This window comes from Cyanistes caeruleus, chromosome 5 (assembly GCF_971803275.1).
Source record: "Cyanistes caeruleus chromosome 5, bCyaCae1.hap1.1, whole genome shotgun sequence".
In the NCBI taxonomy this organism is placed as follows: domain Eukaryota; kingdom Metazoa; phylum Chordata; class Aves; order Passeriformes; family Paridae; genus Cyanistes; species Cyanistes caeruleus.
This window is the reverse complement of record NC_141705.1, coordinates 53260488-53279502: the sequence shown is the minus strand read 5'-3', so window position 1 is coordinate 53279502 and position 19015 is coordinate 53260488. Positions and strand designations below refer to the sequence as shown.

General features: G+C 41.8%; 1 protein-coding gene across 6 annotated transcripts in view; it reads right to left on the bottom strand.

The window, feature by feature from the left end:
* GPRIN3 (GPRIN family member 3) overlaps positions 1-17953 on the bottom strand; it is a 62268-nt gene extending 44315 nt beyond the window's left edge. The window contains exons 1-2 of one of the 6 annotated variants that reach the window (XM_086888661.1): positions 17914-17953; positions 17384-17575 (exon numbers count right to left, since the gene is read on the bottom strand). The gene's annotated coding sequence lies outside the window, so the exon portion shown is untranslated. Of the gene's footprint in view, positions 1-16191; positions 16453-16561; positions 16636-17383; positions 17576-17913 lie in introns of those variants that run through there. The other 5 variants (XM_086888660.1, XM_086888659.1, XM_023926173.2 and 2 more) reach the window with 5 other exon arrangements.
* Positions 17954-19015: the final 1062 nt, after the last annotated feature.

Here is a 19015-nt window from a genome sequence, read left to right as displayed (position 1 = left end):
TGCAAAAGGAAATCACCCTTTTGGCAATAAAACAGAACAAGCATGACAAAATCTGTCCTGCTGTGCTCTGGTGAAGCAGCTGCTTGGTATTGTGGGTTACATATTGACACGGTGTTCCCTTGTCAAATGGCACAGAACTGTTTCCTGGCTGACAAAACGCTCGGGACAGCCTAGTGGCTTTCCCCAATCCAGTTGCTAATTCCTGCTGTATCCTACCTTTAGAATAGCCACAAAACCTTCTCTTCTCACTCCACTGTTGAACACAAAGGCACTCTCACCCTCATCAATCTCCACCAGATCACATTCCTCCACGATCCCATTGGGAATGACCTTGGCCCTTATGTGATGGCACCTTTCACCCTCCTAGCTTTTTCCTATTTGTGATAAATGGTTATGAGTCAGTTGCCATTTTTTCCCTCCTGTGATGGCATCCTGATGAGATGACTGCAAAATCAGGGACCTGGGACTAGTCCTGCCTTCCTGCTCATCATCAGATTTGGCTGACTTGAGATCCTGGATGTAGTCACTGAACAGGATGCCAAAGCAGTGAGAGTATAAAGCAAATAAAAATCCTCTTTCCTCTGTTGCTTCTATATAATAGATGTAAAACTGCAGAATTCTCAGCCACTATGACCAGTGTTTGTGGTTAGATACACAAACACACACACAGAGAAATATATAACCCAGGATAAGGTTTTCCATGCCTACATCATGCTGTATGACTGGTTGCTGCAAAGGAGCTGGAGTGCTCCATTTTTTTAATGCTTGGTCCCCTAGATATACCCAGGTTGGATTTAAATGAGCAAATTGTACCTGTTTTTCTTGCCAGAGTGCTCTGAGCCAGCACCCTGATCAAAGTGAGGCCAACTGGCAATACTGTAAGAAGCAATCATTATCAGTAAAATGAAATCAGTGAATCTCTGGCAATTTATAACAGGTAAGAATCTGCCTTTAGAAAGAGGGAAAGCCTTGATGCTTGTCAGAGGTACAGTAAGACAGAGCAATACTCAGCAGCCAGAAAGCTGACATAAGGAGTCTCAGCTAAAAGCTCAGGGTTAAGTGGGCATCCTGGGACTCACAGAATGGCACTGCCAGATACAGCAATTCCCTGTTTGATGCAACACCCCTGAGAAATGAAGTAGGTGGCTGCCACAAATAATTGTGAAACTGCTTTTGCTGGGCATTGGGAGCTGTAAAGAGCAGGGGAACAAGGTGCTGGCAGAAACCAGGCTGGGTCCTGGGAAGACACATGGAAGTCCAGTCAGAAAAATTCCTCAGTTTTCAAGAACAGTCGTAAATTAATTAACTCTCTCTGTGCATTACCTTTTGTAATATTCAGAGAGGGCATATTTCTTACTTCCAATAAAATATCATGTTTCTATGTCACTGGAATAACAAACTTTTTAAATTTATAGGGGTCTTTTTAGATCAGTCTTTGCTGAGTATAAATCACTTTTCCTTTTTATAGGGGAAGAAAAGCATAAATATGACTTGACATTCTTATCACCTATCCATTCCCCAACTAAAAGATTTACTGTGTTACTCTCTGGGAAACATTCCTGCAGCTAAGGGACTTGTGTAGAAAAGCTTAGCTGTGAGACAACCTTATGTGTCTGGGAGATGTAAGTCAAACTAAGGTAATCTCCATGAATCTGTAGTACATTAGCTGCCAGATTGCAAAGGGTGGATAAGCCTCTGCCTATTTTTTCACTTGACTTTGATGTAACTACCATACAAGCCATATACTCTACAGAACTTTGTGATGTATGAGAGGCTTGTGGACACTAAAATTTACCGGAGTATGGCTTACTATTCAAACCAGAATATCTTAAGGCAGTTCTTTGAGAATATCTTTGGGAGTTCTTTGCTAATATCTTCAGTGTAACTGAAAAAATTGATTTGTATATGGTGAATGTTATTTGAAGTTGTAGTCATCACAGATTTGCTCTAATTCCTTTTAACCTGAATGTATGTGCCAAAGTACCCTGCTTCCAGGAGAAACCAATACCCTCTTTCAGAAGTCACCAAAGAGACTTTTTTTTTTTCTTTTAGTGATGTCCCCAGTTTTCTAACAGTGTGCAATTACTTCACATGTTGCTGCTCTTCTGGAAAGGGTCCCTTTGCTCATTGGTACAGCAGCCTGAGAACTCTCTTCAGCATAGAAAATTAGTTCTTTGAGTGATTTATCCTAGTGGACACAAAGGCAGCAGCCAGTTTCAGATAGAGTACAGCTATGTTGATAACACAGCTTGTAATAAAGCCTCAACCTTGGTAGGCTTGGAAGAAACTCTGCCCCCATGTAACTCCTTTAGAACTCAGCACAGCATCAAACTTTACCATAGACAAAAATAAAAAGAAACTTCAGTAATTAATGAAGACAGTATTGATAAGCGTTCTTTTTATCATTTCCACTAAAGTGAATGAATTTGCTATTGATACTGATGACTGTAGGATTATCTTCCTGTACACTTAAACAGTTGTCCATTGTGCATATAAAGAATTCATATTTTAGATTATAAAAAATATATATGTTAAAAATCTGTTTATCTTAGCTGAAGAACAGTATCAGCTAGTCACACATGAAGAAAATTCACTTCAGATTCTGTTCACCTGACTCAGCCCATCTTTTTATTTTTTTGACTGAGCTGAATCCTTTGCGCTACAATAAATGGCAGGCTGCTGGGAGATTTTCTAAATGAGCCCTGGAAATCCTTGCTGAGTAATTGAAAGCTACTTCTTCCTGTGATCCATCCTTCCCTGCAGGAATTGCCATCCTCAGGTCTGAGAGAGCAAAGTATGTGATACTTAAAGCCGTCTTGTAATTTTAATAAAAATCTTTGGAGCCTCAGGCACTTAAGGAAACCTTTCTCAGTGTTTACTTCTTTCTACATACACTAAGCTATAGTAAGGGAGTGGAATAGGCAGAGGAGGAAGTGAAAAAAACCCAAAAGCAACAGAGAAGTGAATTCCTGCTTTACTTGCACCAGAAAGGGTTGCAAGTCCATTTTTGAGTTCCTTGAAAACATTTGTTGGGACTCTGCATGGGATCATGCTAAAAGACCTTTTGCACATGTTAAAGTGGCTCTTTTCTGCTAGAGATAAACCTATGCCAAGAACTTCTTAATTCATTCCTGCTAGACTCAGACATGCATTTATATATGCTAGTTTTAATGTAGGAGTAGTGATTATCTTGCTTAACTTTGAAATTTGTGCCTGTCTTGAGTGCTGGAGCTTTTCCTACTGGTTCCCTTTTCTATTCCTGCACCAATTCCCTGCATTTGCTTTTAGTTATGCCATTTACCTGTGTGTGAACACTGAATTTATCATCACTGCAGAATACTTCCGAGGACATCTTGGGTTGCCAAGGTTTCTAGCAAAGGTTACAGTGCATTCTACACTTTTGCAGAAGATCTCCTTCTCCCTATGATGCCATGCCAGGTTTTGAGCATAGAGCCCACTGCTGTTCCTTCCTTTCTCAGCTTAGGTTTGCCTTTCGCTGTCCCAGTGTATTCTCATCAGATGATTTTAGCAAGTCTTTTGACCCACAAACAAGCATCACTGTCACAAGGTGATGCTGACAAGAACTTCCTACATTGCCTGTTTTCTTAGGAGTGTGGCCTTCAGAAGCATTTCAACCAACACATAAGCAGAGCACATTCTGTACTTAGCCACTGGTGACTCTTCAGCATCCTTGCCCATGAGCTTGCACACATCCACAGCAGCTAAATAATTCAATGGCTGCTGAGGAATATATTGGAAAAATTCAATTGGTCTTCTAAAAAGTGTATATTAATGAAGTGTGTCTATTTAAGAAACCACTTTAAGAGGCAGCAGGAGAATTGTTGAGAATTCTGCCAAGGGCAATGGGTACAATTTATACTGCTAACAGAGGATATTACTCACATCTAGAAGAATAAATTGGATATCACCAATGCATTGAATTACTCTCTTGAAATAGAGGTGGGGAATAGAAGAAAAAATAATATCCCAAAAGCATTAAAGAATCCATCAAAGAGTTTAGACTTTTTATTAAAAATTGTAATCAAAGCTGGATTCCATTTGTCTCTCACTTAATGGTTGGCAATGCTCCTCTGATCTCACTGGCATTCCTAAGAAGGGAATCAGCAGAGTCAGAAACAGGTTCTTTTTAGTCTCATTTTCTTAAGTTAAAGGTGAACTGAAGAGAAAAACCTATTTATTTACCAAGACTGGTGAGGAGAGGCTAGAGAAATGAAAGCAATATTCCCTCCCGTGTTCAGCTGTATTTCAGAACTGCAGAGATTAACCATGTCACCTCCAGGACAGTCCCCTCCTTGTCACAGATGTGAGCCCTTCTGGCAGCAGGGCACAGGAGAATTTGCACACTCTGTGCCTGCCTGTTTGCCCCATGTGGCCTCCATTAAGTACCACCACACTGTTCACCAGGACTCAGATGTCAAGGCAACAATAGCCAAAGTTGAAGTTCAAATTTTTTTTAAAAGTTTTTTTGAGTGCTTGGTGCAGGCTAGAGTTGTGTAAAGGGAAAGCATCCAAGGGAAAAGAAGGTGCAAGATGCACCCTGTGCTACGGAGAGATAAGACAAAGTCATCTCCTTTTCTGAAACTTGCTGTGAGTTTTGTAATATTCCAGAAAGAGCAAAACTGAGTCCCTAATAAAAAATGTCATCACCTAAACCTCTGAAAAAACCTCAACCATTTGAAATGATTCACAACAATGTTAAAGCCCCTATGTTTTTCAAATGTTTAAAGTTCTGGAAAATTCAGCTTAGCCTCTCCCACGTACTGAGCACTGATATGCCAGCTTTAGGTTACTGATTCCTTAGAGGTTAAAGAAATTTGTGGAGGGAATGGACACAAATGAGTTAATTTCAAGTCTCTCACACAGAAGGGATGTGGTGTGTTTGTACAGTAACCAACATGTTGCTTTTCTGTATAAGTCAGCAGTGTGTGGATTTTTCTCTTGTGCTGCATGTGCTGTTTACTGACTCATTTTAATTGTCTCTCCACAGAGGATAACAATGTGCTTGCTATCTATAGCCACTGAACTCAGACTTGGCCCTTTCTCACCCAGGACTTTTCCCTGGCTGAATGATACAGAAGCAAAGATATCCATTTTGGACACATAAAATAAAGGTGTAGAGGGGGATTCAAGAGGGGCAAAAAGGCAGCCACCTGAGATGGTTTTCTTCCCTTACATGGTTTTTCTGATCCTCATGCAGCCCAGAAGGCTCATACAATACATGCAGCTGGACAACATTTTTTCTGGAGAACTAATGCTGATCAAAGTTCAGACTCCTGGAGGGTCCAGGAGGATGATGTAAGCTGCTAGACGAGGGCATTGTGCCTTGTATTTCATCACTTTACCAGGGTCAGCTAGCACTTTGCTGAGAAATTCCTGTGCTTGGCTGGCTGGCAGATCAGATGCTCCAAGTCCATGCCAAATCACCTCTTTGTGGAGGACACAAAAATTTACAAAATTTGATAGAGCTTGCTTGCTCCATGACATTTGGCTTCATCTTGCAGCAGAGGGGCTACAGACACAGTATTTGCTTGAGGACTGCCAGAAGGATGTGGTTGAATGTAGTTTCAGGGCAGTTTTCAGTGCCCTGCCTGCCTCCTCCTCACAGCTGCACTCTCCTGCCTCTCCTCAGACCAGCATAAACACTTCCCCGCCTCTATGGTGAGCTAGAAGAGAGGGCTAATAAAGGCAAAAAGTATCACTCTCCAAATTATTAATTTTATCTATACCAGCTCTCCAAACCATCTTACCACAGGTGTACAGGGACCTCTGGCCACCTCAAGGGAAAGGTAGGAAGAGAAGTGAAACCTCCAGATCATAGTCATGGCCTAAGTTGTTGTGGAACTGTATGTATGCTGTGGGTAAGGTCCCAGCACTCCTCTACCACTTCTCTTTACAATGCTGATATGAAAAGCAATTGTTTTTAATTCTGCTTCAGAAACAAGAAGTGGGCCTTTCAGTTTCTACAAATAAAAACCTACCCTTTTTAAAATAAGCTGTCATAGCCCAAGCTTTAATTAAAAAGGAAGAGTCACTTTTTCAAGGTTTGAAAGATTAAAATATACTTTAATGGATCTCACCTCATAGCGGTCACTAATGAAGCAAGCAATTTATGAAAAACTGGAGACAGAAACAGTTTGTCCTGGACAGGCTGCATAGTCCTGTACAAGTGAGTAACTTGAGGCAGGTACTGTTAACTCACTTGGTGTACAGCATTCCTCATTCCATATTTGCACAAGGCTTTACCAATGAAACCTCATTCTCTGTTGCTGCATAAGTAACACCATAATGTGACACAGAGCAGCTGAACAGGAAAAGTGAGAAAGTTTCCTGCAGAAATCAGGCAGATGGATCCAGGGCCCTGCCTTCTTTTCATTGGACTGCCACTGGAAGGCAAGTGTCTGTACAGAATTCACCAAAGCTTTTCCAGCTGGGAACTTCAAGTGGGTCAGGCATCCCTGCAGGACATCTTGATAAGCTGAACATACCATTCAAGTTTTACCCACAAAAGTAAAAGCTTTCAGATTCTTCCCTTGAGAGGAACTTCAGGTGATGCCTTGTTGGCAGCCCTCTAGGTGTTAACCTTAGAAGCCCTAAAATCTCCAATTCCACAAGCAGTACATCTGTAAAGCATGCCTATTATTCACTGCTGTGCTACTCCAGCTGAATTCCAAAGCAGCTCTGTAACTGGTGCAAAATCTGACTAATGAAGTGCTAAATCAAGCCCAGCAAGTAGAAGGGTTCAATTCTTTTTTAGTTCAAAGCTTTTGCAATTAAGGATAATTATGATCCAATATTTAAACTGCTTCTGTTTCAGTTTTCCTGCAGACGAGATTTGGGTTTTGCACACATAATACTACTTCGTTTCAGTAAATATTTCAGTAATAGTATAAGTGGTCTATTATCGTGTAGTAAAAATCTGTTGCAACATTTATTTACTAATAGCTATGAACTATTCAGAAATGGCCAAAAAAAAATATTAAAAAATAAAAAAGCAGCCCAGTCTGGAAATGCATGAATGGGTTTGCAAGAGAGCACTGTTTGCTTTTTCCCTGTAAGCTTCTATTGCTGCAGGGAAATTTGATTTATGAAGCCCTGAGTCCATGTCTGCTTCAGACCCTGGCCTGTTGCTTAATTTAGCAACAAGGCATCGGCTGTGGATTGGCTGCCTTGGAGCAGCACAGCAGTTGGGCTCACTCTCGCTTTCCCTTGTGTAAGGTCACTTTCTCCACCAGCTTGAACGTGTGATGTGCTGCATACAAATAGACAGGAAAAGGCAAAAGCCTGTTGTGAAAACTGTCTGGCTCTCTGGTACTCATCAACAACATTCAGCCTGTTGCAGCTGAAATAAAGCTGCCTTACGCTTCCCACCTTATACCTTAAGCCTCCCTTTAGCCCTACTCTCTTTCTGCAAGTGTTTTCCTTCAACTCCCTGTGCTTCTTGTTTGCTTTATTATTTTCTAGCACCTTTATCCAAGAGGCTTTATTTTGCAGACATTTGGAGTGGTGACAGACCATCTGAGCTCCAGGCTGTTCAGTTCAATAGACCAAAAGGAAAGTGACATGACAGCTGGAGTAAGTACTGTACCATTTAACACACATAGTGGGAGGCGAGGGACTCTTAAGTCTTACAGCTTCACATGCTGGCTGGCTGGAAGATGGAGGTGTAATAGGTAAAAAACAAATAACAAGAGTCCTAAACAGTTCAGCACCTAACTTTTAGCTTTATGTTTTTCCAGGTACGTCTCTGTGTTTTCAGAACATGAAGTAAAGTTCCTTTCTATTTTTGCCTTCTGGCCCCTTAAGTGGATATTCTTTATAAACCAGTTAGGGCTGGAACAGCTGCAGTTGGTCCTGCAGGAATCAAATGGAGGATACTGTCCATTGAAAAATTTGCATTTATCAGATGTCAAAGAACAGAGATAAAGGAATTTTTAATGTCCTCTCCCAGCACGTGGAGAGCTTATATCTCTAAAATTTGTTGACTACTTGGGCTGGACTAACCCTTCAGCTTTGACTTCAGGAGACGTTCTATTTGACTCTGCACCATGTACCTTTTTGGACATACATATTCCCATGGGTGAAAGCTGTACAGAGCTTCCTAAGCAAAGCAGAGACATTCTACCACCATGGGGCAGTCCTTCTGCCAAGCAGCAGGCTTACTCAAGCAAACAAAAAGTTTCAAGAACCCTTTCTAATGAAATTTTTCACAGAATATAAATATAGACATTTTTGTCTATTCCCTCATTAATAAATCACAAAGAAGAAAACACAATTGCTGTTTACACAGGAGAACAAACCAAATAATCTAACCTTTATTTAGCATTGGTTTCTGCTATGACTTTTTTCATAGCTGACCTTTTCTACTTCAAGAGAGATCTTTATAAAGAATAAGCATGGATGGGGGGAGGAAGAAATGAAATTATCTTGCTGAAGTGATAATTAAGCAAGACAAGGGGCATGAAAATAATATATTTTCAAAGGTCTGGTCACACGCAGTTGCCTTGGGCAACGTAAGTGACGCTCTGCCCCTCCTACAGCCCTTCCTGTCCCTGACATCAGCACATCACTGTCATTAAGACTGTCATAAAAAATAGACGGGGCTGATGGGCTGGCTGAGAGGAGCTGTGACAGCTGCTTCGTGTGTGTCACTGGGTTTTATCACTCCATTACAGGATAATGATAATGATTAGCCTTGCCTTGCTCTCAGAATGGAAAGAGGTATTTTTGATGAAAGGAACTAAAAACTTGGTTTGGGCATCATGGCAAGATTTCAAGAATCAACAGCATCTGTCAGCACAGCTCTGGGTTATTCTAATCTGCATTCCGATAACACCCGGATGGCAAGTGTATGAGACAGCCCCTGACCGGAAGGGCTCGTAGGTTTGTAGAAAAAGGCACATGGTGTGGAAGAGGAAGCCATTTTTGTGTGTGTCAATGTATAGTACAGACTGAAATACATGCATATGTGCATGGACATTTTGTATACAAATGTAGGGCAAGCCAGTTTCTAGCACTGCCTGTCAAGCAGCTCTTGCCTGTGGGACACTGAGCTACCTTGTACTAATGCCAGGTCGGTTTCCCACTCAGCAGGTGATGTGAGACAACTCATGCAGGTTCTCTGAGCTGTGTGACAGGCACCGAACTCTTCCTGTCACCTCTGTGTGAAACCCAGGTATCCTGAGTTAGCTCCTCTGATTTGATCTGTACTCTTCACAAATAGTGTTTGTTCTGGACTGAAAGCATTACAAAACGAGTCAAAGGTTCTGGGTTAATTGCAGGCTTCCTTGTTGATGCTAAGGATTTAATTCAAGAGATATACACAAGGACCTAATTGAACAGATAATCTCAATTCCTGTATTTTCTGAGAAAATAGTCCTCATGCTCATTAATATAGTGTTTTAAGCTCTCAAAAAAATGTAAAATGTTCCAGATTGTTATATCTGGTAACCACACAAACTAGTAGGTATTCTCACTGTTTCTAGCATTCCTCTCTTCCTCTTACAAAGGAAGTAGAAATCTGACTGCAAACATACCAACACTAAACGACCTGAAAATATATTTGGTACACCAACAAGTGTTTTGTGGCTCTTTTTGGGCCAGAGTCTACCATCTTTATTTAATTCAGAGTGTTTCTTGCTCAGGAGACAGTCCAAATGTAATTAGTTTTCCCTCTGATTTAAGCATAGGGGAAACAGACTCACAGATTTAATGAAGTGTCCTTTTCTATGAAGATGAAAATGGAAGTGCTCAGCAAAGCAAGCACTTTAAACTGTATCGTGGGACAGACAGGGATTCTGAAAATTGTTCAAATCATGTTCTCAACTTTCCTCACAGGGTAACATTGTAGGCTACTTTTTCCACAGCAATTATCTCTATTTTATTTTTTCCTACTTTTAGAATTTTGTCTCTTATTTCAATGGGACATTCCTTGGACATTAATGATTTTTCTCATTTTGTGAATCCTTGGGAGTCCTCTCTGTTGCACATGCAACAAAGCCGTGAGCTTTTAATGACTATTTGGAACAAAACAAAGCCAGTAAAAAAGGCAGACAGAAACACAGACATCTTTCCCTTTAATCAAATGTCCCCCAAATCTGAGATTGCTCTATGGTGCAAGAGACCCAGCTGTGCCACTGTCAGATGAAAATGCGATTTTTTGCAAATGTGACATTTGTTCACCCACTTCGTAGTAGGTTTGTTCCTCTCCTCATCTGGAGCTCTGTTGTGCTGGGTCAGCTCACACTTCACTGACCACAGGGATCACCATCAAGATGGACCCTGTGCCCTGTTGTTCTATCACTTGCTGGCATGCAGGCCACCAGAACCTCAAGCTCTTATCTCATTTACCTCATTTAAATCAGGTGTCAGTGATGACTGAACCACCTGTTGGTCTTGGGACAACGGATATTGTATCTCAGTATGTGCAAATGGAGCTTTCTTCATCTTGTGTTGTAAGTTATTTCTCCAGAAGAACTTTATTCGCTGTCTCCCAGACTCCTACACATGTTCCAGGGTGGATATGTTATATAAACCCCACATATGGGCCATGGGCAGAGAAATCTAAGGTGTCATCTCTTCTGAAAGATTCATTTCCTAACAAAGTGGCCCATAACTTTTCAGCCAAGAAAGAATTGTGGATGGGCCAAGCCAAAGAGCAGGTAACTTGTAAGAAGGAGAACAACTACAACTCCAGAATACACTAGCAATACAAGATCCTAGAAAGACCTGTTGTGATCCATGTGGTGAGTGTAGGATCTGTCTGCATGCTGCTGGTATCAGTGGAAGCAGCAGTCATTCCTCTGTGGGTGTGTAACGAAGTCAACTATAGTTTGGGAGTAATCCAAAGATATCAAGTTAATTGCTCAGTGCTACGTCTGCATGCTGTGCAGAGGAAGGAAATGGCAATTTCATTAAGCTTTTAGTGCAAACAACACACCTCTTTGTCTTGCTTAGTTCCTACATGTTACTCAGGATTTCTTGCCTTCATCGTATTTCATTTGTACAAACTGAACTGTCATTTTGCAAAGGGGATACTGGCTTTCATTTTACAATCAATAACATTATTTAATAGGCCTGGTTTTAGTCCTAACAAGAAAAAAATATATGTGGTCGTCATAATTGGCCTTTTGGCTTACAAGGTAAAGGTATGAAGTGCAAAAATATGGTACTTTATGAGTTCTGGATTGTAGTAGTCTTCAAAAAGCATCAGCAAAAAATAGCACAGTATCCTGACCTATAATTACTTGAACAATATAATTTGTGGTAGAAACACAGAACAGAGTGACATTTTAATACCTCAGATAAATTCCTTTAGGTACGCATTGAGGAACATCATTTTTAACAGCCAGACTCTCCCACCAGCAGAGTAGGCAGATGGTTCTGTCCCATGGAGATGTGGAGGAGAAGTCACAGCAGGCAGCAGAGGGACAACCTGCACATTTGGACAGTCTGCTTGGTTCAAGAGCCATGTAAACACCTCCATTCTTTCATCCCCTCTTTGCCATCCTCACTTAAGGGAATGCAGCTCTGGTTTGAGTCGCTGCTGCTGCTTGAGGGCTCAGTGGAATATTTTGAACCTTTAGATACACAGGTACCAGGAATGATCCATCTCCTCATCCTTGTCCATGGTGTTCCTCTACAGCACTGGGACCTTTGCTATCCCTTGCAGGCTGATTATCTCAGGGTGTCCCTAGCTGCCCAAGCTCTTCTCCTCTGTGCTGCACACCTGCAGTTGTTCCAAGTCTTTGCTGTCTCCATCAAGTGTCCTCTTCAGCCCTTTGCTTGGTGACTCCTGCCAAGGCATGCGAGGGCTTCAGGGTCACCTTAACTTTGGACCAGCACTGACACTCTGTGTCTGTCATTTACTTCATCCTTTCCTGCAATGGCACCCCCCCCGTATTTGTTTAGAGAGGCAGGAAAAAGCCTAAAGCAAAACTGCAAAAGCTGCCTCAGGGATTCCCAGTGCCTGTTCAAGTGGGTGGAACCAGGCAAAGCTATCTCCTAGATGTTTCCAAAACCTGCTAAAGAGCCCAATCTGTCAGGATTTCATGCACTTACACTGTCAAGAAGAGCATCAGGAGAACAAATTGAAATGAGTTTCTAACGTGAGAATATTTTTAGTTTCCAATCGAAGCGTTCTGGCATTCTGAATTGTAACTGCATGGAATGGGCTGCAATTTCCCTTTTCCATGTACTGATGTGATTTCTTGCTTCTTCAATCTTCCTAACAATTTTCAATAGAGGCTGCACATTTTCCATGTTTTTGAGCAGTCATCTTCATTCATTTAAAAGGGGAATCTTTTAATGTTTTCTAAGATAATTCAAAAATTTTAAATATATCATGTTAATAAAATTTGTTTTCAAAACTGTGTATTTTGGCCGGAAGAGGACCTTTGCAAGGTCTTTTTTGCTAAAATCTCCTCAGTTGGTTAAAGAGATGGTTAATATTTCAATGTTCAAACAATGATGTAAAGAGAAAAGAAAATACTATGCCTTCTCTGACTACCTCTATTACTTGCTGTAGGAAATCTTTAGTGAAGAGTACATGAAGTCTGACTTAGAAAACAAAATGTCTCTACATGCTTTACCGATCTAGTAAGCACCATATCAGTGCTGGGGGCTTGGCTGGCTGATTTCAGAACTGGTCTCTTGATTGGCAATTTGCCTTTTTCCTAAATACCTTACAAGGCAATTTTGAGAAAAAGGCCTAAATTGTTTTGATTGTTTGTTGGTTTGCTTTTTAAATTTTTCCTCAAATTGGTTTCTAGGCTGTGGTTCTACAATCCTTGATGCCATAGCTGTATAAATAGGAGCCAGCTAAATGAACGTAAACTGGATTGAGAGTTTACATGTGGTTGTGGCATTTTAAATCTGATTTACAATTGTTAGTTCCTTCAAAATTAGACTTAATTCATTGCAGCTGAACTAGTTTAAAACTAAACAATCTTATAGCCAGACAGAACTGTTTAACCAAATGAATAAAATTACGCCTTAACCAGGCTGTTGGTCCATGATAGGTTTTTCTAGATACCAAACACAGGTTAAGAGAATCTCAGAAAAGTTCATGATCCAAATCATGAAGGACCTGGATGGTTGTTCTGACCCTTCATGGTCTTTCTAAACACAGCCATGCCACTGCCCTCTCTCAGCTAACCCCATGCCAGTGGCCCTGAGCTATAGGACAGCTCCAGGCTGGAGGCACTCTTTAGGCCAGCTTCACTGCACTGCAGATGAAAAGGAGGCAGGCTCAGGTACAGCCAGAGCACACCTTCTGCAGCCACCAGAGCCTTTGTGACCAGCTGGGTGGGAAGGTTTGGACACCCACCCCTCTGCACCCCTACACAGGATGTTTGCAGCCCTGGCTGGCCATTTGTCCTCCTTTGGCGCAGCTGAGGCAGAGCCGGACATCCACATTTTGACCAGATGAAATTACAACTGTGGGTCCAGGGACACTGGGGAAGGAATGAAATAGGTGATTACATGTGTTGTCTCTATTGTATTTCAATTCCTTTAGCCCAAAGAATGTGAAAATGTTTTGTGATATCCTACATCACTGTGAGCAAATGAAATAGAAACAACAAGGATGTGTCTGATTGCGAATGCTAAAGGAAACTGTGGAATGTTTCCAGTCATATTAGATTTAATCTAATATAGATTTTTCCTTTTTTTTCCCCCATAAGCTAGCAGTCAATGTTCCTTTTTCGTACTTTAAAGTGAAAATAAATCACTGTTGAAATACATAACACTTGCTAGCATTCACCTGCAGGAAGTCCTGATGCTGACAAGCAATACATTAAAGCATGATGTAGAAGATGAAAATAAGGCAATGGATGCAAAATAATCACTGATGCAGTCTGCAAAAGGGGCTCCTGCTTTATGAATGAACACCCTGTTGCCAGCCTCCCATCTCTAGGCATAATAAGGGATATAAAAAAGGACATATTACTTTGTTTTCAACTTTTTTACTTTGTCAAGTATAAGGCTTTAACTTTTGCTCCACGTCAGTGGCCTGTTATTTTTTTGGCTTTGCACCAAAGTCTGTTAAAACAGAAGAAGAAAAACCTTTCAATCCTAAAGGTCCACAGGGAAAAATATCTTAGTTTGATCTCATTTTCCTTTAAAAATTAATTGCATGTTTAGTTTTTGTAGGCAGAGGGCCAAAACGCAAAATAACAGCTTCTGCCATGAGCATGACTAGGGCCAAGCAGCAGAATTTAAGGCCATTTTGTTCTTAGTGTTTCTGGCACTGAAAATCCCCGGCTCTGGCTCAGTCCTTCTACTACCATCTTAGATGTGTTACAGAATAACCCTGTGCATCTCAAAGTGCAGAATGAAACAAGAGTGTAGGTGACTGCAGAGCTTATCTACACAAACATAGCAGTTTGTAAATACTGCAGTTCACTCTCACTGCTCATCTGCTGTCTCTTCCCCTTAGCTCTTAAGCTGCACCAACCTCAGTCTTATTAAGAAATGCCACTGAAGACTTGCTATACTTATTTCTTAATCTGAAAATGTTTGTTCTTACCCTTTGCATGTTCCAGAAAATACAACCACTCCACTCAAAAAGAGAGCTAGTCATTTTAAAGAGAACATGCAGGGAAAGGAAGCACATTTTCATTTGGTTAGCTCTCAGCACAAAAGAGATTTGGTTTCTGTCAGTGGTACAACACAAACTGAGCCAAATAATCAGTTCTTCACATTTCAGGAGTTGGCCTTAAGTTCATAACTTGATGTGAACCCAGTTAGAGAGAGGAATCCTGATACATGATAGCCCAGGACAGCAGACCATGAAGGTATCAGGCTGGAGATGGAAATAAAAATTATCAGTGAGAAAAAATGGCTATGGTTCCTTTTCCCCAGAGCTGACCTGAGAATCCCAGAGCCTGTTGTGATTGCTTTCAGGGCCTTGATGAGTACAAGAAAATGCCCTGTCATTGCCTTGCTCATGCTGGAGATCTCTTTGCTCACAGATGAGCTCACCACAATGCCCAGGCAGGTTTGGAGCACCCTAAGCCTCAACCTGTGTTTTCAAAACAGGACAGAACCGGACCATTTACAGAAGGCCTGAGTTCACCTTGGTATGCCACAACCATAACTTCTAACGCAAACAGGAACAAGCTCATTCAGGGCTGTGTTTTTTCTTTTCAGTATATTTTGGGTACATGTATTACAGGATAAGCTCCTTTTGCTGCCGTAAGCATTCTAATAATTTAATCAGCTGTCGTCTACTGAATGATTTCCTTCCTTCTACCAACACTATCATTCTTAGGTCCAAGTTATTTAGAAATTTACCACAAACTTCATTTAGTTAACTAAAATGAGAGGAGATATTTTTATTTGTCTGTATTTGTTACTGCAATAGTAGCACCAATTTTGCTGGTTTGTTTTTGCAATGACTTAAGGGGCAGAAAACAAATTATTTTAAACATGTAATAAATACCTAGAGAAAAATAACAATAATTACACTTCCAATGTCAAATAAGTTTCACCTACTCTTATCCTGTGTTTCACAATTTTATGGTGTTTCCATTTTTAAAGACTGTTTTTAAAATTAATGTCAGTAAGTGTTCCCTAGAAAATAATGTGTTTGATGGCATTTCTTTTCTTCTGTGCCTGAATGGCTTAGGGACAACTGTTCAGTTTTCAGCTATAAATGCAAATGTAAACCTAACCCAGTTTACAGTTTGAATGTGTGCTATTTGCTCCAGCTGTTCTGTGTTTGCAAGGTGGTCTGATCCAATCCCCTCTATCAAATGACACTGTTTAAATTCTCTGGTTGTCTGAAAGAAACCACTGAAAGGTGAAGAAAAGGAAGTGATCTCAAGAGAGGCAAATACTGCTTTTCTGGTTAGATATGTAGGGAAACCACTACCTATCCAAAAATTTCATAGGGTTTTTGAGAACAGAAAGAAAACAGAAAAGAATGTTTGATCCCAATGAGATTTCTGTCACCTGTGGGAGAGTGGGCAGGGGAGGTTTGAGGCGCCTTATTCTACAGCTTCTGTGGAGCTACAGGCCTCTGTTTCTTCCTGGCCACTCTACCAGGGAGAAGTACATTTTATTTTCATGCCAGGAGTACGCTTGCTCAGCCATGAGCTCTCATGCTGCTCACTGTACACAGTCTGGGACTGAAGGCATTCCTTGTGGGAATAGGTGTCTCAGCATACTTACGCTTTGCAGGCCGAGAAATCCTGGTGGGAGAAGAGTGGGCCAGAATGATGAAAAATCAGTCCTGGGCTGGTAAGGCTCAAGGTAAAAGGCACTTACATGCTGGAGACAGGAATGTAGTGGCAAGCTTTAAAGGAAAATCACGAATTGCATAACCTTTTGGGGAGGGAACAGTGCTCTTCCTGGCTGTGCCTGTATGGCATCCACCACTTGTCAGATGATCTGTAATGTCACAATATGGCTACGTGGGAGCAGCGCCAAGGCTGCCAGAAGGGGTCTAACATACAGAGCATGGATCCTCCTCTGAATCTGCCCCAGGTTCCCTCAGGTTTTGATTATTGCTCATCCCAAAGGGTTTCATCATTTTGTTTACCTTCTCGGCTTGGAGCCGCTAATGTTGTTGCCACAGCAGTGCACATCTTGAGCTGAACACACCTCCGGTTCCCCTTGCATATCAGTTGAATTATGTAGGTCACGGTCACTGTGCTGAATTTGTCTTGGGGCAGAGAGCCTGTTTATTTGAAATGCTGCTGCATCTGTGCTCAGTCCACATTAGGGCTGTGCAGCCAATTAAAAAAATACAGGGAAATTGCTCTAAGTGCCAGTTTGGAGGCATAAATGAAATCTGGTTACATGCATTGTCAGATTGATAGGCTCTGCTGCAGGAAAGAATAACTTTCATTTTATGGCAGTATTTGCTTATGAATATTCTGGGAGACCATTTCTTTTTAACACAGTCTTTGTCAGCAGCCTTGTGAAGCTTTGTCATTCCCAGTGCTCTTTGTCTTTCTGGTCAAGCATGGTGACCAGCCAGGACTTGGGAATATGACTTTCTGTTTCTAGCTCTGCACAGGCTACAGAGGCACAACCTTACCCAACTGCAGCCAGATCAGCTGCAGAAGTGGGTAAATTCTACCTCCCTTACCCTTCTCTTTGTCTGATGTGACTTTAAACATTTGGATTTAGGAGCAGCCTCCAAAGGTACATCCCTGCTGCACCTTTGCAGTGGAGAGGAGAGGGAGATATCCAGGTTGCCCTGAAGAATCAGCACTAAGCAGCTCAACCCAGTCAGTGCCAAGTCCCACACCCTGCCTGGCATCATGTAGCCAGAAGCACAGCGCTTCTACAGCTCAGATATTACTAGAAAAGATCTCATCTAGTTCAGTTATTCCTACATTCTTCAGCATGCACTCACCTTTCAACATTTCTGCAGCCTGGTGGAACAAAGGGTTGATGTTTTACAGTGGCTTTGTGATGTGGGGATCAAGCTCCTCCAGGATACTGTGGTCTGCTTTAATGTAATTGAGGTCACTTTCAGCAATGTGACAAGCTGAAGTTTGTCTCATCAATACAGGCAGGAGATGGAGCAGTTTAAAAGCTTTGAAGGCTGAACAAAAAGAGTGCAGAATCAGTTACCCCTTTTTGGCAGCTCTTATAATAGAAGGTAAAAAATTATTGTCCTTGGCAAGCCCCTTTCCTAGCACACAGAAACATGCCCCAACCTCAAAGTAGCCCATAATAAAATAAAAAGAGCAACCAAAGAAGCCCGTTTTCAGGAACCAGCAAGGTTCCTTCATCAAGCCCTTTCTTCAACAGCAGCCAGCATTAAGGCAAGGAAAGCAACGGGATGAAGAGAAGTAAAAATTGTCTGCAGGAAGCCAGCCCATTGTCTGAAGGGCTGCTCCCCGCTTCCCTCCCCACAGCTTGTTTCTCCTTACAGCGTACCGTATGGCTTAGCAGCTCCGCAAATGCTGAGACAAGTGTGCTGGGGAGCAGAGAAATGTTTCCTTATAGCCATGCCAGGCTGTCACTCCTCTGCCTCCCCCACTGTTAGGAGCTGCTAGACTCTCTCAGCCATCTGGTGCAGGATTTGAAATTTCCTGCTGCTAACCCTGGCCAGTCCTGGCATTGCTGTGCACTTGCTGTATGGAGATGAGACAGGTTTTTGAAGTGTTTCTACAAAGCTGGAAAAGCAGTGGAAAGGCTGGAGGAAAATGAGTGGGAAGGTGTGAGCTGGAAACAAGACACACTGGTGATGGAGGCCTCAGCACATGTTTCCCTTTTGTGGGGGGTAAGGGAAAGAGCTTTGCCCTTAGATTTTAGTGGTCATAGTACACAGCCATGAAAGAATAAATTGTAGATAACATGTCCCTCTTTATTCCCTGCTGTGGAATGGAGATGCAGACAGATTTCCAGAGAAGCACAAGGACATGAAGCCTGTTGGATGAGGAAAGGTCTGAGAAGCCATCTGCCTCAGTTTCCTCTGCCAGCTCCTCACTGTGGGATGCCACTCCCGTGACAGTTGGGAAGCTGAAGAAGTCCTTATGAGGGGTATTTAGACCAGTGTGCCAGCAACTGGGATCAGGACCAAGCTGTGCCTGCATAGTGTGCATGGACAAGAGAGGAAGTCATTGCTGCTCTCGTGGCTCTCTCCCTGTTGGAATCTGCTCTGACCACAGCTTACTTGGAATTGCGAAGAGCTGTAAGACAGGTGTTAGACTGCTTTGTTTGTGCACTTTTTTCATTCCACTGGCATTCAGAAACCTGTCACACTTAATGCATGATTAATTTGGCCATGTTAGAAGATGTAGCTCTTTCCATACACTCAGTGCTAGCAGTGCTAGCAAAAGCAGAGAACATCCCTTTCCCTGACAGATAGGGGACATCCACAGCTGTCCCAAATCAGGCTCTGTGATCCCAAACTGCTTATTCATCACTGTGCATGTGTTCCTTGTAGTCACTGTGATGAGTTTTGAGCTGGTGCTAGAAGGCCCTGAAGATGCGCAGAAATTCATATGACTATTTAAAAAGTATTAAAGAAGTGCCA